Source organism: Zonotrichia albicollis, chromosome 37, assembly GCF_047830755.1.
Source record: "Zonotrichia albicollis isolate bZonAlb1 chromosome 37, bZonAlb1.hap1, whole genome shotgun sequence".
Taxonomy (NCBI): domain Eukaryota; kingdom Metazoa; phylum Chordata; class Aves; order Passeriformes; family Passerellidae; genus Zonotrichia; species Zonotrichia albicollis.
Window position 1 is genome coordinate 1,496,846 of NC_133855.1, and position 26,292 is coordinate 1,523,137.

The window sequence follows — 26,292 nt, forward strand, 5'->3', positions numbered from 1 at the left end:
CCTCCTTCTTATAATTAGTTTTATATGTACTCTTTTTGTCATCTTTTTTATAATCTTTTTACCATACAGTGTCAAGAGGGGGTACGTTGGGGTCCTTGGAGATATTTCTGGGCACATCTGGGGCAGTTTTGGGTCTGGGGAGGGAATTCAGAGCGAACTTGAGGGTCTGGAGGACACTTGCGGGAGCCGAGTGGGCACTTGGAGGGGCACTCAGGGATTCTGATGGAAAGTTCGGGGTCCGGGGGAGCACTTGGGGGTCCAGGGGGGACCTTGGAGGTCAGGGACAGGAATTTGGGGCCCTTCGGGGTCCGGGCGGGCCCTTGGGAGGCTCGAACAGGGCTCTCTGGGGTGTGGAAGGTGATGGGAGTTGAAGGCGCTGGGATCATATGGTTTAAGGGGGCCGTGGAGCATCATGGGAGTTCTAAGCGCAGCTGCAATGGCTCTTGGTGGGGCGCGGGGCATGACGGGAGGTGGAGTCACGGCTGGAGTAGCACTGGACGAGCGCCGCGGAGCATGATGGTAGCTGTAGTCCCGGAAGTAGCTCGAACGCGATGTTTGGGGGTTCGGGGATGCTCTTGGGGTACACTTTTGCGTCCAAGCCGCGACTTGAGATCCTCGGGGGAACCTAAACAGCTCGGGAGCCCTTGCAGGGGAGCTCGGGAAGCTCTGCCCGGGCTCCTTAGGGTGCCGGGCACGGGAGGAGTTTCAGGCATGGGACTGTGTTCTGAGGGGCTCTGGGGCCGCCGCGATGAGAGGAGATGAATTCCCAGAAGTGGCTGTACTGGGCATCTGTGGGGTTGGGAGCACTCAGGGGGTCCGGGGACGCTTTTGGGGGGTACCGAATGTGCGCTAAGGAAGCACGGAGGGATCCTGGAGGGTCTGAGGGACACTTACGGGACAGTTGGGGCATGTTGCGGGGTTGTGTGGAGCGCGGGGCATGACGGGTATTGTAGTCCTGGCTCCATCAGAGCTGTATCCGTCCGAGGGGCATGATGGAAGATGTAGGCAAAAATAAAATATGGCAGCTATCTAGGTTCCGCCCCCAGACGACGAGCCCTGCTGATTGGCTAAAGACAGTGAAGGGCGGGAGCCTCGGCAAATGGAATGAGGTGGAGGTGGGAACAGCCCTTTCACCTTCCTCCAGTCCCTCCGAGCACAGCCCAGTTCATCACAAGCAGAGCCCAGTACGACCCCAGTGCCCCTCCAATCCCTCCCAGTACAGCCCAGTCCCTCCCAATACACCTGAGTTCATTCCCACTCGTTTCCAGTTCCTCCCAGTGTCATCCACAAGATGCCCCGGTGTCCCCAATTTTCTCCGCAATGTCCCCAGAGTGCCCAGTTTGTCCCAGTCCTCCCCAGTGTAACTCCCAGTATGTCCCAGTGTGTCCCACAGCGTTCCCAGTGTTCCCCAGTATGTCCCAGTCCTCCCCAGTGTTTCCAAGGACAGTTTAATTTCTCACGGTGGCCGTGGCAGCCAAACCCAGCAGTGGGGTCGGTGCAGTGCCCATGGCCACAGCCCCTTGCAGGGGCCCAGTGCAGCTTGGGCTGATGATCCACCCTCACAGCTGGCCCAGGGCAGCTCTGCAGTGGCTTTGATGGCACCTGGGGCTGGCACACACCTGAGCAGTGTGTCTGTTTGCAGTGGGGAAACTCAGGAGATTCAGATTGATTCAAAAAACCCCAAAAAAATGAAAACCCCTCTTAGGCTGAGTGCAGCCAGCTCTGCAAGCACAGCAGGGCCCAGGGGAGTGTGGACAGACAGGATGGGGCTGGGCAATGTGGAGCAAGGTTGTCCACACTGGGTCAGAGCTCCAGGCACAGCTTCTGTGAGCAGGCCAGAGCTGCTGAGGAGAGACCCTGGGTCAATATCAATCACAGAATGCTGCAATCGCCTCTGCTGTAAAGAGAAATAAAATAAAATACATCCTTTAAAAATAGGAATGTGTATTTCTTACAACTTCTTTGAAATCTTTCTCCATAACTGGACTAGGAAAATTTTAATGATTCTCACAGGGCATTGATGTTGTTTACATCAGGCTCAGTCCCTGAGAGTGTCTTCAAAAAACTTCTCAAGAACTCAAAATTTAATTGAAACTGAACTTCTTGTAGTTTTAATGGGTCCCACTGAGGGACACAAATGAGAAAGTGTCCCCTGGTTCCAGTTAGAGCAGAACAGTGGAGGCAGTGATGACAGCTGGGAACAAACAAGGCAAAGGTGTCTCTGGTGCTGAGCAAAGCTGGATGTGTTTGAGGAATGCCAAGGGCCAAGGCCTGAGCCCCAGCCCCTGGCCAGGCAGATGCTGTCCCTCCCTCCTTGCTCAGGGCTCTTGCCGGGATGGGCACTGGCATGTGGGGATGTGCAATGGCAAGGGCAGGAGCATGGGGCGGCCCCTGCCAGGCTGCTGAGCAGGGACAAGGAGGCAATGAGGCCCCAGGCCTGCAAGGGTCACTTGTCTCCTGCTCCTGCCTCAGGCCCAGGCCCAGCAGCCATGGCCAAAGTGCTGCCCAAGTTGGCTCTTGCAGGGCTGTCTTGCAGCTGCTGCACATGCCTGTGCCCTGTGCAGCCCAGGCTGTGCCACGGTGTCCCTGCCCTGTGGCTGTTATAAATGAGAAGCTTGACTAGGCCAATATTCAAGCAGCAATCAATTTATTATATTATATGGTAAATATGAGCAATACAACGCTGGGTACAGTGGGGGAAGTTTTCCCTCCAACTGCACACCAATAGTTGAGGCTAGCAGCTATTTATAGGGGTACACATAAGCTTTCTCAGCAGTTTCTATTCTAATTTTTGCTCATCAGCAGTTTCTATTCCAAATTTTTACATCACAATTCCATACACTATTGTGATTAGGTTTTTCTCAGGATGTATCCCAAAAGGAGTATCCCCAGATGGTGGTGGTCCAGTTTCCGAAAGAAGAAAGATGAATCTTATCTGGTGGAGTCCAGCTCCCCAGATATGGTTCCACCTTTTAATTGCAGAGACTATACATCTCATAACAGTGATGTCCAGCTTTCCTTCGTAGAAACTATAAATCCTTGAGGTCATGTTCATCTTCCTTTCTCAAGCTGCTTTTCTCTGCTTTATTAAGGCGTGAGATGAGCAAATTTCCTTTTTATATATTCCAAAGCTATGGTTTCAAGGGTATAAGCAATAGTCTAAAATTACACTTCCAAAGGTTATTATTGCAAGACTCTTTAAGGATTAACTACAAGCAAAGACCAATATCCTTAACGCTTTCATTCAAAAATGCTCCTAAATCAACCAAGATTAATTGCAAACAAAAGATAGGTTCAAAAGCCTTCTTCCATGCCTTACTTTCCTCAATTATTATTGGAATTGGCAAGTGTCCCATTGTTGGTCTCCATATTGCAATCACAAATACACACATTGCCTGTATGTACCTGACACGAAACACAGCTTTGTATCTCACAGTCCTCCCCCTACTTGTATAAATTTTCATTTATCTTACTCATCCGTGTCTGGGCTTCAAATCTGGCCAAAACTTTGGAAGCTTTTCCCTTTTTGTCTTCTTTCTTTAATCTTGTTTTTTTTGATATCTTGGCTGTTTTCTCAAGTTGCCCAACCTCTCCTGTAGCCAATTCCAGGTCTGCCACAGCAACCTGCATGCTTTGAATAACTGAGTGGATTAGTCGGATAAAACATGGAAAAAGGCAAGGTAGAAACAATAACCCAGCTAATGAACACAATATCATGAACCCTATTTTCTTTCACCAAGTTCCCCCTCCAAGCACCTGGTCCCACCATGAGGCTTGAAGGATGGAATCCCATTTTTGGACTGGGTCACGAGCCACCCTTTTGATCTCTGCTGCTAAACCTCTGATGGTTTCTCTGTAATTGTCAATCTCAATGCAGCATTCTGAATCATTGAATTTTCCCCACACACCCCCTTCTTCGGCCAGCAAATAGTCCAAGGCTATTCTGTTCTGATACACAAAGGCCTGCACCTGAGTGTGCTGCCGGCTGAACAAGTCCAGGGCCTCCGAGGAGTGATTCTACCGCTGTTTGTAGTCTAATCAATCAGTTCAGTAGGTAAATCGAGGTCCTATATCCCCAGCTTCCATCTTGAGCCCAAGTGGCTGGCCCATAATAATCTATTATTCTTTCTGCTAGCCATTCTTCTTCTCCCCATTTTTGGTCCCCTCCTGCCCTTGCAAACTCGAGTTTTAATTCTCTTTTTTCTCTGTTCAGGTTTTCATACAAGGGTGCTCCTAACAGGTTACTCTTGAATTTTGGTAGTACAAAGAAGGAGGGTTGTATAATCCCTAATGTACAGGATCCTTTCCATCTACAGGGCAGTTGCTGTAAGCCTTTGGTCCACAAATCCAATATATCCCATTTGGGGCTTTCCATGGGTCATTTAGAGCCTCAGGTTTTTCCCAGTACATTCTTAGGGTCTCCAGGGATTGGTAAGGGTTAGCTCCACTGTGGGGGCCTGAATATATGTATTGTTATAATAGCAATAAGAATACAACAACTGAAATGTAGTGAGAGTCCTATGTATTGGATTATTGGATTAGTGGGTCCTAGCGATTCTAAATGAGTCACAGCTGCGAAGTCCTTAGCTGGGCAGCAGCTGTGGCTCATAAAGATAGCTGGGATAAAAGGGGTGGGTCGAGAGCCCAGGAGGAGCCCCTGAGAAACCATGTGGAACTGCACTACGTGTCCTGTCTCGGCTGTTGAAATGGCCTGGTAAGGCTCTGGATGGCCTTGAGGCAGCCCGTGCTCCAAAGGATCAAAGGAGTCTTCAGGTTTTTCAGTTCTTCAGTGTTGTTTATTAATTCTTATCTACAATGTTGTCTCCCGGCCCGACAGAGGTCCACACAGCAAGTCAGCCATGGGCACACTGACCTCCCTCGAGGCTGCTGCTTATTTTTATACCAAAAACTACGTGTAAGATATTTACCTTTTCCTCCCAATACCTTTCACTCTTATTGACAAGTGCACATTCAGTAAGAACCAATCTCAAAGTGCCACTGTTGGAGATTTTTTCAGAAATGGCTTGGAAGGCAGCTGTGGGGGACAGATTCTCACAGCCGGTTTCTGTAAACAGCAGAGGTTCTCAGGTTGTTTTTAATTACAAGTAAAAGTGACAAACATGAAGGCCTTGAGAACCTTGCATACCAGAGTTCTCAGGCAGCTTTCTCTTAACAAGTGGATGTTCTATCTTTGGCTGTTTTGGGAAAGCAAAAATAATTTTGAGAACCCAAATCTTGGTATTAGAAACATAAGGAGGAGTTGGTATGTTATCTCTGACCTATTGTGAGCTCGGGTTTGCAATATGCATGAACTTAATTAACACGGTTATAAAAAGTGATGGTTTGAGTGAAGAAACGGAGTCAGATGCTGATCAAGAAAGATGGGTCTCTCCCTCCATTTTCAATATGCCACCATCACCATCAGAGATGGATTACAAGAAGAAGAAGAAGAAGGACAGGACACGCCCTAATTCCTCCATCTTGTCTCCTAGAACCCCCCTGTACCGAGATTCTAAAACCTGTGTTTTCACTCTATAATTAATCTATCCCTTCACCACTTATCCCCGTGTGATCCTCTCATGCTCATACAGGTGCGGCATCCCGTGCAGGATCAAAGTCTAGCCACCAAGCACTTCTGGCAACGTTCCAGGACTTCCGAGCCCCCCACGGGTTGTCTCAGCAATTCTGGACATCAGGAATGATGTGCGGAATTCCGACATCTCCCCCTTCTGTTTGCACTAAAAGCACTTCTTTCGCTACCTGACTCATGACACGCCTTATACATAAAAGGATGCACGGGATAACAAGCATGAGGACTAAGAGAATTATTAAGACATATAATGCTATCTTTAAAATTCCTCTCCATACGGGAGAGAGATCAAAAAATCCTGCCAGATCATCGATCCAAGATCCTGTGATCTCGCCAAGTTTATTTATGCTGTCTTTTATTTTCTCAATACTTTCATGAATTGATCTTGAATGGTCTGAGAGATTCATGCAGCACATCCACTCAAATTCTTCACGCCCATGTCCATGAGCGAGCAATAGATAATCGATCGCCGCTCTGTTTTGATGAGTCGCCTGTCTTACACTACCGATGTCTTTTAACATGTCACTCAATGCGACAGACACAGATTGAGCATGTTTGCTCAACCAACAACTCATGTGGTTGAGTTGTGTCAAGGCCACCCCCGATGCTGTTTGAGGTGAGAAGATTGCTGTAGCAATTCTTCTTGCCTTGTCCCAAGTATATATTCTGTCGTTGCAATCTGCCGCATAATGTTGTAATAATCTTTTTTTTTGTGTTTTTTCTCTCTTAGCAATTTCAAATCTGGCGATAACATTGAAATTTTCCCAATGCAGCATGGACCTCCCCTGGCATTAGCAGGAATGCCGTGCCAAATTCTGTCCCCACAAATTAGAAACAAACCCCGTGGCAATTGCACTGGGACTTGGATTGATCCTTTGGCAGTTTTCCTTCTGTATTTACACCAAGCTGATGCGTTTTTATAGAATTCATGATTGGGAGTTACATCAATAGTTTTGTTTGTCTTTGTGACATTTGGAGTTTCAAACTGCATGCAGAGTTCCATTGTCATGGACCCAAAAATCTCCAATTCCTGAAGTTCTGCAGAAGCCAAAGGAAGAAGATGTGTCCAAGCACACCACTCCTTCACAGGATCTTTAATGACCTGCGAGATGTTAACTGCGGAGTGTCCTGGAATTCGCCATTCGTCCACTGGCAATCCAACCATGCATGCTAAAAATGGTCTCCCTGGCCTCAAATGTGTTAAACAAATACTCTCCAAATTCACTGCTTGAGCTAAAGCCTCCCACACATTTTGTTTTGGTTGATCAGTGGGTAAATTTGCCCCATTGCTTATTGCAATGAATGAAAGAATGATGCACATGAGCATTGTGAAGCTCATGACTTCACTCTCGTGCGAAATCATTGTTATGTTTTCATTCAAGACCCCAAAGGAAAAATCCCCAAAGTCTTTAGTTCTTTTATTTCTCTTCTGAGTCGTCTTCTGCAGTCTGCGCCTCGACTTCTGTCGGAGTACTCGTCTCTTTGTTTCTCGGATCAGTGTTCTCCTGCTCTCGCGTTCGAAATGGCTTCACGTGTCGCGCTGAAACCCACTTCAGACCTCGATCTGTGGAAACACAAGCGAAACCCTTGCCTCAAGTGATTAGTTTGAAAGGGCCCTCTATTTGTCCTGTCTCTGGGTTTCTGGTCAAAACTAAAGGATTTTCTCTGAGCTTTGCCTGTGTGCTGTTCAAAAACTGCCTCATGATTGGTGGATTAGGTTCTGAGGACGAACTATTTAGGAAATTCAACACATACAACGGCTTATTTAATTTCATGTGAGGTGTTGCCTCTGGTTCACCCCTTCTTTGTCTGTCCAGAAGGGACTTCAGGGTGTGATGTGTTCTTTCAATGATTGCCTGAACTGTGGGTGAATGTGGAATACCAAATGTATGTTTGACGCCCCATCTTTTCAGGAATCTGTCAAGCACCCTGCCTGTATATGTTGGACCATTGTCTGTTTTTATCTCCTGAGGCACACCTAATGATGCGAATGCTTGCAGAAAATGCCGACAAGCATGGTCCGCTGTTTCCCCTGCATGTGCTGAAGCAAAGACTGCACCTGAGAATGTATCTACTGAAACATGAACATTTTTGAGCCTCCCAGAGGATGGATACTTCGTGACATCAGCTTGCCACAATTGAAGACTTTGCAGTCCCCGTGGGTTGACTGCTCCTGTAGAAGAAGGTGGCTGCACAAGCTGACAGTCTGGACAAGCACTAATGATCTCCCTCGCCTGACTCTTTGTGAGGCGAAAAGATTCCATCAGCGCCTGTGCATTTTGATGAAAGAACATGTGACTCAATCTTGCCTGCTCAAAAATGTCTGGAAGTGTTTGCAAAATGGGCATTGTCAACCTGTCCGCCCAAGCACTCCCTTTCGCTAGAAACCCCGGAAGCATTGTGTGCGCTCTAATGCTTGTGATAAAATATTCTCTTTCCCTGCTCTCTAGCAACACTTTCAAGCTCGCCAGATATGAGTATAAAACCTCATTACTGACTTCTTTCAAGAGCAAACCTTCCAATCGTTTGACCACACCCGCAACATATGCGGAATCTGTGACCAGATTGAGAGGTTGTTCGAACAACTGAAACGCTCGGACAACAGCTGCCAACTCCACGATTTGTGGAGAGCCCTGGACTGTCTTTACATCTGAATCCCAATCCCCTGTCATTGAGTTTCTCCACGTGATCACCGACTTGTGTGTCTTCCCTGAGCCATCAGTGAACACTGTGATCCCGTCCAAAGGTTCTTCACCTCTTCTTGGTTTTGCTCTGTAACATATTTGTGATTGCAGTATTCTATGCTGTGGAAAATGGATTATGCAAGTTCCTGGAGAAGCTAACAATGCGATTAACAAGTCTTTCGATTGTTGCATCGCCCAATCAAAATAGTCTTTCTTCAGAGGTAATATAAAGGATTTCCTTCCACGTCTGACTGAGAATAACATTCTTTTACAGAGTGTATTCCTCTTCCACACCATGCACAAATTGGCCTTTCTGCTTTTTGCGCTGGTGTATGTGTCTGTGGACAATTCTTTTGCATGTGTCCAGACGCCCCACATTTGTAACACTGTCCTCCTGGGGTATTGCTCTTCTTCTGCATTGTTGCAAGAACTTTGTTTGTGTTCTCGTTCTGTTGATGAAGTATTTTTTCCAGCATCCTTTCCAATGCCTTGTCTTCCGATTGTCTCTCTGAGTGTCCCTTTATCTGTTCTTCCCATTCCTCTCTTAACTCGTTCTTCACAATCGATATGACATGCTGAGGTGTCCCCACCTTGCTGCATGCCTCCACCATCTCTGCCAAGGATGGTGTTGCCTTCTGATACAAGGCAGGCGGCCTAGTTTCAGGAAACAGCACGGCGACCCTCTTCCCCAGAGTCGCTCGGGCCTAAGAAACACGCGGACACCAATGTGGTGGAGGATCAAAGGCCTTTATTCTCTCTTCCCGTGGGGTTTTATAGTCTAGGGGGCTTCTACGTCAGGTGAGGGTCTGTCTTTACCATCTATGGTTAGTAGGGATGGAAAGTTGCTGGGCAAGTGGAAAGTTACTGGAATTTGCTTCAGGGGACTACATTCCTATGTTAATTTTCTTATCTAAGGGGGCAGGGGCCCTGTCTTCCCGTAACATCACGAGATCTTCCAAACGCCAGGCCCTACCTGCTACATCTTCCCCCCCTTTTTCACAAATGAATGAGGTAGTCATATACTGAAATGAGGTATAAGGTTGTAGTTCGATAAGGAAAAGGGGGTTTGGTAAATCTGAATAAGTTTTCGCCAGTCAAGGTTAGGACTTGTGGCTGGCAGTGTTCCCTGGTTGGATTCGCCGGCCGATGAACAGGATGTTGGCCCGTTCCAGGCGGGCCTGAATGAATGAGACCAGCTTGTTCAGCAGGCAAGGTCCGAAGGTAACCGCCAGAAGCAGCAATGCCACTGGACCTATTAGGGTAGAAATCAGAGTGGTTAGCCATGGTGATTGATTGAACCAGGACTCGAACGAGCCCTGTTGGGCTTCCCTGTCCTTCTGCCTCTGAGCCAGTCTGTTTCTGAGTTCTGCCATGGAGTCTCTTACGACTCCTGTGTGGTCTGCATAGAAGCAGCACTCCTCTCTCAAGGCAGCACACAGGCCCCCTTGCTGCATGAACAGGAGGTCCAGACCTCGCCTGTTCTGCAAGACCACTTCCGAGAGAGAGGAGACTGACTTCTCCAGGAAGGAGATGGATTTCTCGATCCTTTGCAGGTCCTCATCGATTGTCATTTGCAGCTGGGACAGCCCTTGGTGCTGGGTCGCTAGGGCTGAGACACCCGTTGCCGTTCCTGCCGCTCCTAAACTGAGCAACATCGCGATAGTTACACCTGTTATTATTTCTCTTTTGTGGAGCCGGCTGGGTTCCTCAAAAAGGTGGTACACCTCTTCGTCTGAGTGGTACAGGACCCTAGGAACAATCAGAACTTGGACACAAAAGTCGTTAGAGTCATCAAATTTGGCAAGGGACACACAGGGACTCACTCCAGATCGCTGGCAAACCCACATTCCAGGTGCGGATGGGACCACCCACTTATTGTTTTTTCTGTTAGGCTTGACAACTTTGGTGCAGACGTTGCCTTTCCGCCTAGCTAATGTTGCATTGCCAAAGCATCTGCCCTGGCCTGTGACCTGGCTCAGGGTAATCCCTTTGCGAGGGGTTTCCCATCTGCACTGGTGAGGGGCATCGGCTGTGGAGTAACTGAAGGGAGTGTTTAAAGCGATTCCTTCATAAAAGGGAGGTTTGACATCGTAGCAAAGCCAGCAGGATTCGGTTAGGTTAGGGTTGGATTCATTCAGGGATATAAAGGTAGCTTCTAACATACGAAGGATTGGGTCTGAGTCCGACCTGGTGGCGCGATCTGTCTGAAAGACTTCCGCATGGCCGGTTGGGACTTTGCTAACTCTAGTGGGTAGGGTTTTAGGGTAGGTTGCGTTTTTCCCTTTCGGCACGCTTTTAATCACTTTGTTCGGTCTGACCGCTCGGGGCGTCGACGGTTGGAGCCTGATAATTCGCACATTTACTCTCTCTTTTGACCCTTGAAGGACAACTGTCCACGTTCGGCCTATGGCCCAACTGTGGTGATGTGGCTGCAAGACTGTCATGTTATAGCTAGTGCATTTTCGAATTTTTGGGATTTTATGGTGATTGCGATAAAAGTTTCCCTGGAGGAAAACGGGTGTTTTGCAGCCACTGGGTGCCAAGGTGAACTGTAAGAATTTGTTGGGCTCTTGTGGATCCCACCCAGGCCCAGACGGTCTGGCATCTGTAACTATGGTTTTGCAGCCCCAGTGCCCACAATATCCCCACCCTGGGTAATTGCAGTAGCTTTTTCCTGAGTTTGAGGCTGGGAACCAGTAGCATAGGTACATGTGTGTGGCGTGTGGGGAATTGGGGTCTACCTTTGGTCGTCCTGGAAACAGGTCGGTGATGCGGAGCACGAAGGATGGGGCATTTGATGTGGTGACTTCCCTGAGCACCTTGTCGCTACTAAGGTGTTGCATGACCCACATGAAAGGCCGGTGGGGGTAGTGATCTGGGCTGGCTTGTCCTCTGGCAACAAGCCCCAACAGCAAAATCACACAGATAACACCGTTGATGCTTGGGTCTCACCCGTGCGGGTCTCTCGGGCGCTGCCAAGCGGCTTGGTGGTCTGTCACTTTCCTCTGGGAAGGGCATGTACGTGTCACGAGGACGTCCTATGAGCATGTCCTCTCTCAGGTCGTGGATGAGACGATAGCCTTCTCCGGACCTTTTGGGGATCACGAATACAGGGGTGTTCCAGAGGCTGATGGAGGGTTCTATGTGACCCTTTTGCAGCTTGCGGTCGACCAGTTCCAGTAAGGCTGCTGCTCGAGGCTCTGTCAGGGGCCACTGCTCAACCCATACGGGGTCTGATGATTTCCAGGTCAATTTGATCAGCAGCGGAGGGTGTACGGCAGTGGCCCTTAGGATAAATTTGTAATCCGGAATCCTAGCATGGAAAGAATGTCCCTTCCTAACAGGGGTGGAGAATTTTGCAGTATGTATGGGTGGATCGCAACTGTCTGTTCTGGTCCCTTTTTCGTGTGGAGTGTTATAGCCACCAGCTGGGTGCTTTTCCATGCCCGAGACTGCCCTCCCACTCCATTCACTGGAGGGACTTCTTTGAATTGCCAATGTCTGGGCCAATGTGCTTGGGGAATAATCGTGCAGTCTGAACCCGTGTCCGCCCAGAACTGTAACCCTATGACATGGGAATCCTGACTGCCATAAAGCCGGCATGTTCCCCACACCATCAAGGGTTCCCTCCCTATTTTCATAGCCAGGGCCACCCAGGGATCCCGCTCTGGGGCGTCTCCTGCTGGCTCTGTACCACCGGCGCAGGTTGTGGCAGTGGGGGGTGCGAGGGTGCTGAGGGTGCTGCATAGCTTTGTCATTGCACCGTAGGCAGGGATGCAAAATTGGCTACTCCCTGTGGGGGGATAGGATATGAAGGTCCCCTGCCCCACTGGGGGTTGCTGTAGCTGGGCCGCTGCATATTCCAGGTGGGAGGGGGCTGGACACGGCCCGGCTGTCCCCCCCCCTCCCGTTTCCCTGAAGCCTGGATCTGCATTCCTTAGCCAAGTGCCCCTTCTTCCCGCATGCCCAGCACGGTCCCTTAAGTCCCCCTTGGCGTGGCAGAGCAGCTGCTGATAGGGGCCTTGGCTGGGGGCAGTTCACTGCCAGGTGGCCTGCCTGGCCACACTTAAGGCATGCCATCACACTGGTTATTGCAGTGTGAACTGTTGCTTGGATGGGAGCCAGATGCTCTTCCTTTGCAACGTACTTAATCATGGTTGCTGTATTAGACCCAGGTGGCAGTGACCTTAAAATGTCCTTGGTGGCAGAGTTACACTGCTGGCGCAGGCAGTCTGCCAGCACGGGACCCTTAGCCTCCGACGGCAACGAGGAGGAGTCCAATGCTGCCTGAAGCCTGTCCACAAACTGAGTGAAGCTCTCACTCTCACTCTGTTTGATAGTTGACCATGGGGATGGACTGGCTACTACTTTAGCCGCTGCACGGATAACTTCCCGGGCAGCACGGGTGGTTGTCATAACCTCATGAGCCTGCAAGCCCTCAGCCTGTGCCTGGGGGGTGATCATAGTGGGGTCTCTGCCCATGAGTCTTTGTATGCTGGAGCCATGCAGTGGATGGTTAGGTCCTGTCACTTGGGCCAGCTCCTTTGTGCATTGATCTTCCCACTCCTGTTTAAAAACGATCATCCCCACGCCATCAAAAATCATTCTACACGTCTGTTTAATATCAAAAGGCAACATATCATCCCCTCCGAAAACACCATCAATGAGTGTGGTAACCATGGCAGAATTAATTCCCTTGTCTGCAATCGCTTTGATTATTGCCTGGATTTCCTTTGGGTTTACAGGGGAGTAAGTCCTTTGTTGGTTATCGCCTGTTCCCCTCACGCGGACTGGGAGCACCAGGTTTGCAGACGGGGTCCACTCCGCGCAAAACATCTTTATTTTCTGCCAATCTGTAAGCGGAGTCCGGTCTTTCTCTAATGACCCCTTCACCCATGCGGGAGCCCTGCAACTAGAAACCTTGTATGCCGCTGATCTCCCTCTGTTAAAGCTAGAATCCAGATCCAAACTCTCTGAATCCGAACTCCCTGACTCCCCCTCGTCCCAGACCGAGTCAGAGTCAGAGCCGGAAGCAGAGTGAGTCCGCACTTCCGGGCTGCTCTGCCTTTTTCCCTGGCTCCGACCCCGCCCCCTCCTGCGGGGGTCGGGCCGTTACCTCCCCCTGGGGTCCCTCACCTCCTGCTGGGGGAGGTTCTTGCCCTATAAGGACTTAATTTGAATAGAGCGCTTTGATTGGTCTTACGCCATACCGCGGGGGCCGCCCCTTCCCCCCGCTCTCCCGCGCGTGCGTTCTGGAGCGCGCTGACTGCATTTCCGCCCCCCGTCTCCTTACTTCCGCCCTCACCATGTGTTTCGGCGCCATCTTCAAACCCATATGGCAGCGGGGAGTCCCCGCTGCTCCCGGCGCCACTCCCGGCGGGGTTGGCCGCGTTCCGCGCCTCCTCCGCCAACCCCCACCAGAACGCCCGTGCGTGTCCTCCCCTCCCCGATGGCGAGTCTGCTCTCTGGGGGTTTTCCACCGACCGCGCCCCCTCCCGCGAGACCGCCCGGGTCAAGAATCTCCGCAGTCTGTGTCGCCGCACCTACCCCGGGCTGTGGGGGGGCTAGCAAGCAGGTTTGTGCGGCTTTCCAGGCTTCCTGCTCTTGTCGAGCTTTCTGTAAAGCCTGGAGAACTTTGCCCCAGGATTTTAGGGCTTTCCCTGAGCCGGACAACATAGTGTCTTCGGCCAGGACCTTTGTGCAATCATCCCAAACCTCCGAATGGAGGATATCCGTGGGGCTTTCTATAGCCCCAAGCTTAACCAGTCTCGGCAATGCGAGAGATAAATCCTTAATTTTACATTCTATCCCAAACTGTGCATGCATATCTGATACGACCTTTGCATAGGATTCCATGTTCCTTGCTGGTCCGGGGCGTCCCCCACGCTGCAGTCGGAACCCGCCGCTGGCAGCTGCTGCTTCCCGTCCAGGCGAATCCCCGTTCCGCGGGCGCTGATCGGCTTCCCGGGTTTTCGGCACCAGATGTTGCCTTCTGATACAAGGCAGGCGGCCTGGTTCCAGGAAACAGCACGGCGACCCTCTTCCCCAGGGTCGCTCGGGCCTAAGAAACACGCGGACACCAATGTGGTGGAGGATCAAAGGCCTTTATTCTCTCTTCCCGTGGGGTTTTATAGTCTAGGGGGCTTCTACGTCAGGTGAGGGTCTGTCTTTACCATCTATGGTTAGTAGGGATGGAAAGTTGCTGGGCAAGTGGAAAGTTACTGGAATTTGCTTCAGGGGACTACATTCCTATGTTAATTTTCTTATCTAAGGGGGCAGGGGCCCTGTCTTCCCGTAACATCACGAGATCTTCCGAACGCCAGGCCTATCTGCTACAGGATGGCCATCCTGGCATGGCACTAATGACCCGTTGACAATCCGGGTTGGCATTGCCGAAAGCCAAGCTCTCCAAGAGAGGCCTCTTTGCTTCCTCAATCGTCGCCTGTCGATCCACGGCTTGCGTGAGTCGATCGATGAACGGCATGAATGATTCTGCGGGACCTTGCCTGAGGCAAGAGAACGGAACATCCTGAGTTCCTGCTGGCGTAATCTGCATGATTGCCATTCGCGCTGCCTCTTTGATGTCATTTAACACTCTTCGTGGAAGCCGCACTCCTTGTTCCACTGGGTTGTCATCCGGAGGCTCTCCTGCTAACTGTGCTTCTGTGAGATTTGCGTTTGGTCCACCTTGATATCTATTTCGCAACTCTGAAAGATACTTTCTCCATCTTTTTTCCCAGATGAGACTCTCTGTGTCAGTGAGAATCATTGCCACAATGCTTCAAATATCATATGGCGTAAGGTCGTACATGGTGAATGTCCCCCTTAATAGTTGTTTGAAATATTGTGAACCCAGCCCAAAAGTTTGAGCTGCCTTCCTTAAATCTTTGAGTGTTTCGTGACCCATCCTTTCCCATCTCGGATTTTGTCCCTGGGCGTCGTATGTCACCGGAATTGTCAAATCTCCTGAACCCAGAAATAAATGCTTGTCCTTTGCCAACGCTTTTCTGATGCGCTTCCAGTCCATCGTCTTCACTGGCTGTTGAAATTCCTCCTCTGGAAACTCCATCAGTATCTGCATGAACACTGGAGTCGTGGAGGTCATCGGTGATTCGTTGTACCACATTCTTTGCTTTGAGGTTTTTGGCCTTGCTCCCAAATCCGAAAAGGAAACTTGAGGATCCTGTTGATATATCTTTTTGGCTGTATCAAAAGAATGCAAGAAGCTTTTTGCCGCTTCTGCTGCCGACAGCATCCACGCCGGAACACCTTCCGATGCTGTGATCTGTATGATGTCCTCTCCTTGTTGCTGTGCTTCATCTAAATTCTTTTCGTCTTCGCAAAATCCCGAAGTCGAAGGATAATCCCTTTGCTGCATTGTCATTGTTTTCTTAGAAGTACTTTTCTTTTTATATGTTGTTGGAAAAAATCCCTGCATTGTTGCAGTCTCACCACGAGATGGCGCTGTGGCTCCCCCGAACAGATCCGGCATGTCGGGCACTTCGGTCATCCCCCCACGAGATGGCGCTGTCATCGGACTGAACAGCTTTGATGACGGCATGACCTCGACTGCCCCTCGTTCGGTAGACTGCCGTGCCTGCGATCTTGTTTGAGACCGAGTCTGCATGGCTTTTGATTCAGGTGACAATGGAGCTTGAATACGTAAACGTCTCCCTTGGAGGGAAGAGGCTTGGGCCCCAAGGGCTTGGACTGAAGGCACTAGGACTGGAGAGGGGGTGGAGCCCTATGATGTGGAACTCCGAGCACGGCCCCTCCTCGCCCGAGACATAACAGGGGAACAGACCCGGCCCCGACCACACTCTGCTTTCTGCGCATGCGTGCTTTCGGAACCGCCCCCCGTCTCTCCCGAGCTGAGGTCACTCTCTCCCTCCTGTTCCGCCTCTGAAGTCTCCTCCCTACGATCTGTCCCTGACTCTCTCTCCTCCTCCTCAGACGCAGTATCCACTCCTCCTACCGGTGCGCTCAGCCCGCCCCCCGCCGGCACCCGGGCCCGCTCCGCGATTCGAGCCAATCTCCGCGTCCCGACTTGCGGGTCTGACATCACAACCGCGCGTCCCCTGCGTCTCCCTACGGTGGCCGATTGGGGCTGTGCAGCCTCTCCCAATTCACTGCCCATGTCTGACGCTGCTGCGTCGGTCTGAGACCCCTCCCCAGAGGTTCTGCGAGCCTTGCCCCTCGCACGTGTTTGTGGCACCGTGCCGGCTGAGGCAGCCGCCGCTCCCGGCCCTGTGCTCGCAAAAGCCGCACCAGAACCCGTGTCTCCCATCACCTCCTCACGCGCGCTCCCCCTGCCAGCCTGCACCGCCGCCGCGCCGCTGTGCTCGCCGCGAGGATGCGCTTCCCCCGACCCCTTCTCTCCCACTCGGATCCCCCCTTCTGACTCCGCCGCTTTTCCTGTCCCTTCTCCTTTTGGCTCATGAGGAGAAAACCTCGACTCTTCTGGGAGTAGGATGGTATTGCCTGAGTCGAAGCCTGAAACCCCTGTACTCTCTGGGGTTTCAGGGCGTTTTAGGGATCTCTTCGGCTTTCTGGGTGGTGGGATTGGAGGCAATGATATTGCTTCCTGCTCCCGTTCCTCAAGAGCTTTTTCTCCCTGGCTAGCTGAGGCCAGAGCCAAGCTCTGTCTCGAGCCTTGCTCTTCTCCCACTGCCTCTGAGGGACCCGCAACAGCTTGTTGCCTTTCCAGTCTTTTTGACTGCACTGAAATACCTTCTAACATAATTCTTGCCGGAGACAGCAATTTCAAGGCTGTCTCGTCTTTCTTCGTGGCTAAAATATAAAGATGTGTGATCTAATAATTTCTTGCCAAAACCCCACTTCAAACAGCAGACACGTCTCTGAAAATGGGTAATTGAGTCTCACCCACAACAGAAGCTCTTTAAGCTCCTTCTTTGGGATCCCTACTGTATGTGTGTCTGCCACGCCTTGTAAGGCGGACAAAATTCTGAGCTGTTCTTGGGAGAGTGTGCCCCCCATGTACTTAATTTTTGACCTTCTCACCGAATCTCTGTCATCAGAGCAGTCCGAAGGCTCCCGATCTCCGTCCAGCAGGTCACAGGAGATGGATCCAGAAGTGTCTTTCTGGTTCCGATCTGGGCTGTTCTGCTACGAACCTTCTTCGGCAGAAGCTGAGAGATGATGTTCTCAGTGGCTGCTGCTTTTTTCAGACTCTCTCGGCCGTTTTCTGGCTTCTCTCCCAAGGAGTTATTAGTGCTCTCCCAGGAATTCATCCAAGTCGGGAGCTGCCCTCTCAGCTCATCAGGGCTAATACCCCCCCTTGGTGGGAGTAGCCCACTCAGAGACGCCAATTGTCCTGTCTCAGCTGTTGAAATGGCCTGGTAAGGCTCTGGATGGCCTTGAGGCAGCCCGTGCTCCAAAGGATCAAAGGAGTCTTCAGGTTTTTCAGTTCTTCAGTGTTGTTTATTAATTCCTATCTACAATGTTGTCTCCCAGCCTGACAGAGGTCCGCACAGCAAGTCAGCTGTGGGCACACTGACCTCCCTTGAGGCGGCCGCTTATTTTTATACCAATAACTACATGTAAGATATTTACCTTTTCCTCCCAATACCTTTCACTCTTATTGACAAGTGCACATTCAGTAAGAACCAATCTCAAAGTGCCACCATCACCATCAAAGATGGATGACAAGAAGAAGAAGAAGAAGGACAGGACATGCCCTAATTCCTCCATCTTGTCTCCTAGAACCCCCCTGTACCGAGATTCTAAAACCTGTGTTTTCACTCTATAATTAATCTATCCCTTCACCACTTATCCCCGTGTGATCCTCTCATGCTCATACAGGTGTGGCATCCCGTGCAGGATCAAAGTCTAGCAACCAAGCACTTCTGGCAACCTTCCAGGACTTCCGAGCCCCCCAAGGGTTGTCTCGGCAATTCTGGACATCAGGAACGATGTGCGGAATTCGCACACCATATTTTCTCTATTCAGTCTTCTGTTGTATTTTTGATAGGGTTTTAATAAACCTTTTACAGCTTTTGGAAGTGAGTAGCATTTCTCGCACTGAGAATAGAGGACTGGGCCCCCCAGCCCCCCACCCTTCTGGAGCCTGCTCCTGTGTTTTCCCTTTGGGTGATTTCCTCGATGGGGTTCCATTCCCCTCCTTCCTCTCCCCTGGCAGGATGCAGCTGGAGCTGTGCTGTGCTCCCTGTCAGGGGCCATTCCCGGCTGTGTGACATCCCAGAGCCGCCACAGCCACTGCTGGGGCTGTGACCTGGCCTGCCCAGTGCTGGTGGCACAGTCAGGAAAGCTTTGGGCTTTGGGGGGAGGCAGCCGGGCCCCGGCGGTGTCTGCGGAGGAGGGGATCATCCTCCCGCCTCCCGTTCAGCTCGCGATGGCATTTCATCCTACAGAGCCTGGCCTGGAAGGGACCTCACAGCTGACCTTGTTCCACCTCCCTGCCGTGGGCAGGGACGTCTCCCACTAGAGCAGGTTTGGCATTGGCCGTGTTTTCCTTGCTGGCAGAGCCCTGTCCTGGTGTTGCCCGAGCCAGGGACAGGAGATGTGATGTTGCCCTTTTCATGGAGATCCTACAAACTCCTTTCTGACCAGCACTCCACCACCAGCAAAGGGCACAGATTGGTGATGGCACCATATTCCTGCAGAGCCAAACTTCTCAGCGTGGGAGGATGCTCCCATAGATAGACAGAGATTAAAGGTCCTGTGTATCACAAATTTAAGGAGCAGGAGGAGTTTGGGATCTGTCCATGGAAAGCATTCCAAGTGTGGAGGAGGCACATGTAGTCTATTCTCCCCTAAAATGGGGAGATATCACACCTGTCCTCTCACATATCCAACCAATGCAACTTCCAATGGACAGGACTGATGGCGAGAAAGAGAGTCTTCCAGAAATGCAAACCTTGTTTTAGTAGGAAATCCTCCAAGATGGATTTTCCTGCACTTTCCAAATGCATTTATACCTATTGGATGACTACAGACTTTGAAATGTTTCTGTCTGAATTGTGACAATCTCCCAGTCTTACACAGGAAGGACCAGGTCCGTTGATCAGGGAAATGTCTCTTTGGTCTTGAACAGGGAGGGATCGATCCATTTGTTCCCAAGACCAGAGTTTTTATCTGTGAGTACATGTATTTATTCTATAAAATAATTACCCTTGCCTTCACTTCCCTTTGGTAGGAGATGCTCCCTGTCTCCTGCAAGCTGTTACTCTATCCCAGGTATCTTTTTAGGTAAAAGGAAGAGAGATAGGAAAGGCTAAATAAGGAATCCTCCTCATAAGGGAGGAGGGTGAGGAGCTTTGGTCTGTCTGTCCATCTATGAGCAGCTCTGTGGCTGTTCACCTGCAGACTCACTGTCCTGGGCAGGCAAAATTCCTGCATTAGGAGAAGAAGAAAGGCCATAAAGAGGTAGCAACCAAATATTGCCTCCCCTTCACCCCAGTGCTGGGCTGGCCATTGAGATGTGTTTGTGGTGAACTGATGAAAACCACTCTGAATTTCCTATCTTTTCTGCACTTAAAACGGAAGCTTAATGTATTCTGTGTATTTTTGTTGGCAGATAGTAGTGATCCTAAATTCCTTTTAATACAGTGTTTCCACACCAACACAGCCTTGATGTGCAGCGTACCTGGCTGTACCCTGTGGGATGCTTTGATTTCTCTTTGGAAGCTGCATTTTATTCTGTCTGCCCCAATCAACAACAATTCCCCTTTCTCCATGTAGCCTCCAAATCCACTCCTGGTGTGGAGTTTTAGTGCTCTGCTAGGATCTGGGCCAGAAGGGAGGAAGGAACCAGTGTCTGCTGGGCTCAGGGTGGATCAGAGCTGGGCTACTGTGGATCAGAGCCAGCCTGGCAGCATGGGGACACCTTTGGTAGCTCAGGGTGGCATTTCTGGGAGGGAAAAGCAGCACTTTAGGGGTGCTGCTGGATGGGAGGGATCAGTGGTGGATATCCCACTCCTCACTGTGTGGGATGGGGAGGAGCTTCTCCCAAGGAGGAGCATGTGTCTCCAGCTCCCAGTTCCTCCCCAAGCTGGAGCCCTGCAGCGCTCTGAAACAATGTAACTTTGCTCGCAGGTCAGGCTGTTCCTGCAGGGTCACACGTGCGGCTGAACCTGCAGACAGGAGAGAGAGAAGCCAAGCTCCCAGACAGAGAAAATGGGAAAAGTGACACAAGAGGAGAGAGAAGGAGGAAAAGGTACAGACATGCAAGGCTCTGGGTTATGTGGGCTGTGGGCTTCATGCCTTTTATTAGAGGCCAGGTTCCCTAGTGCACTCAATTCCTTCCTCTTCCTGAGACTCCATTGCTGGGTGAGGAGCTCAGCAGTGCTGAAAGCAGAGACCTGTCCTTTGTGTTCCCTTTGGGATGGCAGTGGAAGTGTCCTGAGTGCACATTCAGAGGCACCTTCATGGCTTCCCATGCCACGACAACAAAACTGCTTCCACAGCGTTGGTATAGTTCTCGCAAAGTCTTTGGGCTGTCCTTGAGGTGCAGTGTTTGGGGTGAGAGGGGTCTCTCTGTGGTTTTTAGACTGAGGTACTTCCAGGGGGCTGTCTTTTGGAATGTATCTTCTGCAATATCAAAACGTTTCTCCTGTACCGCCATGATGACATCTTGTACTTCAAAGTCCAAAATGTTTTGAGCCTCCGCTCAAACGAATGTTTCGCCCATGTAATGAAAAATGACACCATTAGGATATCTTTTCCGGATGGGTAAGGGAATTTGGGCTCCAAGTCATTGACAAATAGCAGGGCTCTTCTTCATTCCTTGAGGAAATACGGTCCACTGCTACCTCTGTAAAGGTGCTTGTCGATTTAGGGATGTAAAAGGCAAAACGGATCTGTCATTAGGACGCAAGAGGGCGTCAAAAATGCAGTCATTTAGTTCTATAACAACCATCTATCAATCTTGGGGTATCATGGAGGCTGAGGGCAGGCTGAGCTGGAGGGGACCCATGTCCTCAATGACCTCATTGATTTTCCTAAGGTCCTGCAGGAGCCGCTTCTTGTCTTTGCCAGGCTTTTGTATGACAAAGACAGGTGCATTCCAGGGGCTAGTAGATGGTACAATGTGGCCCACAGAAAGCTGCTCCTGCACGAGGGACTGCAGGGCCTTTAACTTTCTGCCTGGGAGGGACCACTGATCCACCCATATGGGGTTGTTGGTCTTCCTGGTTAACTAAAGGGTGGCACGCTGCTCAGTGGCCCCGTCTAGAAACCCTGAGGTGTTGATAGGATATCTAGCCTTGTCCCCCACTGGGACAAGAGGTCTCTTCCCCAAAGGGTATGGGTGCCCAGGTGATGAATGATCTTACTGTAGCAACTGTGCCCTCAGGACCTTCCATGCACATGGTGTCTTGATTCCAGAAACTGGTAGTGGTTCTCCTGATGGCTAAAATTTCCCCAGCAGTTGGAACCAGGGCCATCCTTTAGCCAATCAGAGCAGGAAATTATTGTGATGTCAGGTCCTGTATATAATAATCGTGAAAGACATTTTTTCTCCCTTTACACGACAAAGCACACTTTAGAACGGGTCTATTTCGGCCCGTAATCTGTGCCCACATCACCATTGGATCAGCTGGTGTGGTGATCATGTCCAGTAGGAGGTAGTCTCTGGCTATATCTGTTCCTTTTGGAATGAAAAGGGGAGGGTCTAAGCATAGAGCCTGGACAGTTATCTCCTGCATAATGTCAAGGCGACTACATCATGTAGTATAGTGAGTGTCTCCATCCCTTCCCTGGTGTTGGTTAAAATCAAAATGTCTCTGCACCATTCTTCAGGCCCGTATTTGCCTGTTGAAATATTGTGGACTGGAATTGAAAAAGCTCTTACCAGCTGCCTTTGGGTTCCAGGGCAGAGCTGTCTTCTGTCGAGTTCGCTTCTGCAGTGCTCGAGCTCTCCCAATGGACCTGAGAAGGTCGCTGTGCTGGTTCTCAAGGATGTACGGGTGAGTAGGGCGGGACGGCCTCGCATTTGGTGTCATCGTGTGGGGCCTTTCCACGTCTGTATGGGGTTTCCTGCAGACCACCAGTTTTGCTGGTGTTGGCAAGCATGTGGACAAGGGGGCAGTGAGGACAGTGGTTGTGACACCTAGAAGGTCCCTGGTAATAGCCTGTATTTTACAATTCTGTTGAAAATGTCTCATCTCTCTACATTTAAAGCCAGGTCCTTTTTCATGTGTATGTCAGGGAATAACTTGGGAGTCTACTAGCACCTCTACTACACCCCTATTTGAAGCCTTAGCTTGGCTGGCATCATGGTGTAAGGATGCCTTATGTGTGCATGCCTCAACCATTTGTGCAATGTTAGGTTTTGGGATGAGGGGTAGTGTCGAAGGGAGGGGACCAGGACACCAGTTGGTTCATCACAGGTTCCTCAGGTCCGGTCCAGTCCCGGTCCCTCAGGTCCTTCAGGTCCAGTTTATTGAAAAAAGTATCTAACACTTATACAGCAAATAATAAGCTTATGAATATTCTGTAAGCCAAGCAATCTATTGGTTAAACTATACCATGAACTCTTCCTCATTCCTTAGGGGTTACATCTCTCTTTTCTCATGTCTCTTTCACTGTTTGTTATTATACTACAGCTAGGCCTCAAGGACACGCTGTCTTTGCAGGTGCAGGACTTGGAATTAGCCACGGTTTTGTACTTTTCCAATCCTTAGCCAGCCAAACTCCCAACACTTCCCCTGTTTTTATTTAAAAAAAAAAAAATTCTATGGGCTAACTGTGTCACACTCTTTGCAACACAAAAATAGGCAATTCTAACAACTATTATATTATAAACAGTACTCTCAGCTCGCAAGGTTTCTCTCTTACAAGGGATCTAAGCCAGGAAAACAAACCAAAAAGGCTATCACTAATTACAAGACATGCTATAAACCAAATACAAAAAAGAATTCTATGTGCTACAAGGCTCAAACAAAACTCAGGTGTGCTAATATAACCCACAAAAATAAGCTAAAGAAAGTTTGCTTTCTATTCTCAAACAGCAGATTCTGATTGTGTTTTTTAACTAAAGTTTCTCTAATGTTCACAACAACACTTTGCACAAAAGTCATAAAATAAACGCTTATCATAAAAGCATAAATCTATCTAACATCACTTAAACTCAGTAGTATTCAGACTTAAAATACTTAAAACCTTTTACCTAACAAAACTTAACTGACTTTAAATTCTGCATAACTTAATATAATTTTAATCTTAACAGAAAACTTAACAAAACTTCAACAGTATTTAATATTTAATGGCACTTAATAGATAATTTAACTTAAACTACTTAGTAACAAATAAAACTTACTATAGAAATAGAATATAGTGTTTACTATAACTCACAGGCCTAATTCTAAAATACTAAGCTAAAACAACTTTCTTCACGTGTTTGCTGCAGCATTTTTATACTTAATGCACTTAATGCACTTAAACATGAGAAGTTTGTTTAAGGTATAGCTGTAGAAGAATTCTTTTGAATTCAGTGTTTGCATTTACATTTATCACATCTAAACAAGGCTTAAAGAATACAAAAAATACACTTATTACATTTTACTTCTACAACCACTTTAACATATTTTTAACATTTTTAAATTTTTCAAAATACAGTTTTGGAGTCTGATGTTCTACCGACTAAGTTATTTTGGGCTTCTGATGTCTGAAGTCTGTTAGGAAGAACAAAAGTCCCTTTTAACACTTAGGTGAGAAACGTCTTGATATCCTTTGGTGTCGTTTGTTTATTTTCTAAAACTGAAGCTTTTGCCGGCTGTGGGGCAGAGGGAAAAGCACACCCGCTGGAAAAAGCGCTCCCGTGCCGCGGCGCGTGTGTCGGAGCGGGCCGACACCCCCGCGCTGGGCTCTTTGTTTACTCGCCGGCAGGTTGACTCCGTTGCAGCTACCACTGGTTGGGTCGCTCCCCCCGCGGCTGCTCGGCTCCCCACGAGGCTTCACGGCGCGGCTTCCTCCGCGCTGGGTGCGGCGCGTCCCCCGCCACGCTCGGCTTCCGCGGCGGCCCCCCGCGGCTGCACTACTGCCGCTACGCCCATGTCGAGTTTGGAGTAGGACAGCTTTGCAGGTGTCTCGAGCTGCAGCTACTGGTTTGCATTCAGAAATATGTTGAAGTAGTGTGTGGTTCATCACTTGCCATGGCTTGTTTAGTTTCTTTGCTGTTTTATCATCTTCTAACACTGCTTCCCACAGTATATCCCCAAATTTTCTCCGTTCTGAGAGTTCATAGATCCTTTGTGGGTTAAGGAAAATTTCTTCAGCGTATCCGTAGGCTAATAACAAATTTATCCCCTTTATCTTTTGCCATTCTAGATACGCGGCTAATAACTTATATGCTGCTTGCCTTTTCATACCACTTTTTATTTTTCGTGAGCCCTCTTGCAGCTTTCCAGGCTTCTGGCAGCACGTAATGGCTCGAGTCACCGATGTGAACCCCGAGGGTGCTTCAAAATTCCGGCACTGTCCTGGCTGCTCAAGACCCAGCTCCAACTTCCTCGACCGTGGCGTGCTCTCTCCCCCTTTTTCTTTTAGTCGAGACGAGGGGGGTCAGCGTTCAGGGTCACCATTTGTCGAAGGTGGTGGTGGTTTGTGGTGGTTTGACCAGGAAGAAGTGGGAATTCTGGGAGGCTGTGGTCAAACCAATGGATGCTCGGAGTTTGATATTGGCACCTTGTGTGACCAGTGCAGTTTGGACACACCTCCGAGAATACACAGGGGTTAAAAAGCAGAGCTCTGGCCCTGGGAGGCTCTCTTGGGACGTCGAGGAGAAGAGGTCAGATCTCCCTCCCCTGTCCAGCCGCTACTGCTGGGCGGGGGAGGGGCAGCCATGCGGTAGGCCCGGGGCCTGGACAGAGATGGGGGTGAGAAGGCCCTCAAGGATGGAAGGGTGGAGGAGCAGCCCCAAGAGACATCGGGCAGACATTTCCCCCCCCCAGGAGGGAGAGAGAGGGAGAGTCGGCGAGACGGAATGTGATAGCAGCCGGCCCAGGAGGAGAAAGGTGGGAGAAGGGTGCAGCCCGGCCGGCCGCAGCAGCAGCGCGTGTGGGAGTATCGTCGTTCTGAGACAGGCAGAGACTGAAATTTTTAACCCCTTTCTTTCATGATTGGGGCCTTGCAAGAATGCTGATCCTCCTTGGAGCTGACTAAGAAGGGAGATAAGAGATAAGATGAAACAAGGACCTGGCCCGAAGGACGTAGAGAAGACTGGCTGAGTGAAGAGAGAGATGCTTGGAGTGGCCTTTTGGCTGGACTTTTCTTGTGGCCATGGACTCAGTTTGTTCCTGTGACACAGAGACTGCACTTAGGGGGAAGCACGGCCTCAGAACCAGGAGGGTTCATCGTGGGGACCCCTCGGCCCCAGGGGGTTGGAAAAATATGGGGGGGACAGATGTCCCAAAGCAGAGACTGTGCCTTTTTGGAGTGAGACAAGGCATCCTTAAAAGACAACCCTAAAAGCAGCTCTGGTCCATGCACGGTGGTGAGAGCACTGGGCATGGAAGGAAGATGTCACAAGCGGCAAAAGGACTTTCCGGGCGGTGCCGAGTGACATTGGAAGCACAGAGGTTTCAGCGTGTTTCCAGGGGAAGCCTATGGAACAAGAAGGACTCCTTTCCTCTTCATGAACTGAAGTTTGAGTATACTAAAGTGTGGTGCCAGGCTGGGCAGTTGGTGATTTGAGAGAATGTATCGGATTGGGAAATTCAGGTAGTGGGGAGGAGGAAAGTGGTTTTTTTTGTAAGGTTTTCAATTTTTTTTTCTTCTTTTCCTTTTAGTTTTTCCCTATTTTCCTGTAGTTTAGGTAATAAAGTGTTCTTTATGTTTAAGCTGGAGCCTGTTTTGCTTATTCCTGGTCACATCTCACAGCAGACACCAGGGTGAGGGCATTTTCATGGGGGCACTGGCTCTGTGCCAGGCTCAAACCATGACAGAAGGGGACCAGGACACCAGTTGGTTTATCATGGCCCCTCAGGTCCGGTCCAGTCCCGGTCCCTCAGGTCCTTCAGGTCCAGTTTATTGAAGAAA

At 49.8% G+C, this 26,292-nt stretch overlaps 1 long non-coding RNA gene across 1 annotated transcript; it reads left to right on the plus strand.

Annotated features, from left to right (window-relative positions):
- The first annotated feature begins 440 nt into the window (after window positions 1-440).
- On the plus strand, window positions 441-25,582 carry LOC141726652 (uncharacterized). Its single transcript, XR_012577732.1, has 4 exons — window positions 441-519; window positions 20,350-20,470; window positions 22,126-22,220; window positions 23,872-25,582. It is a non-coding gene; the product is annotated as an uncharacterized LOC141726652 (long non-coding RNA).
- Window positions 25,583-26,292: the final 710 nt, after the last annotated feature.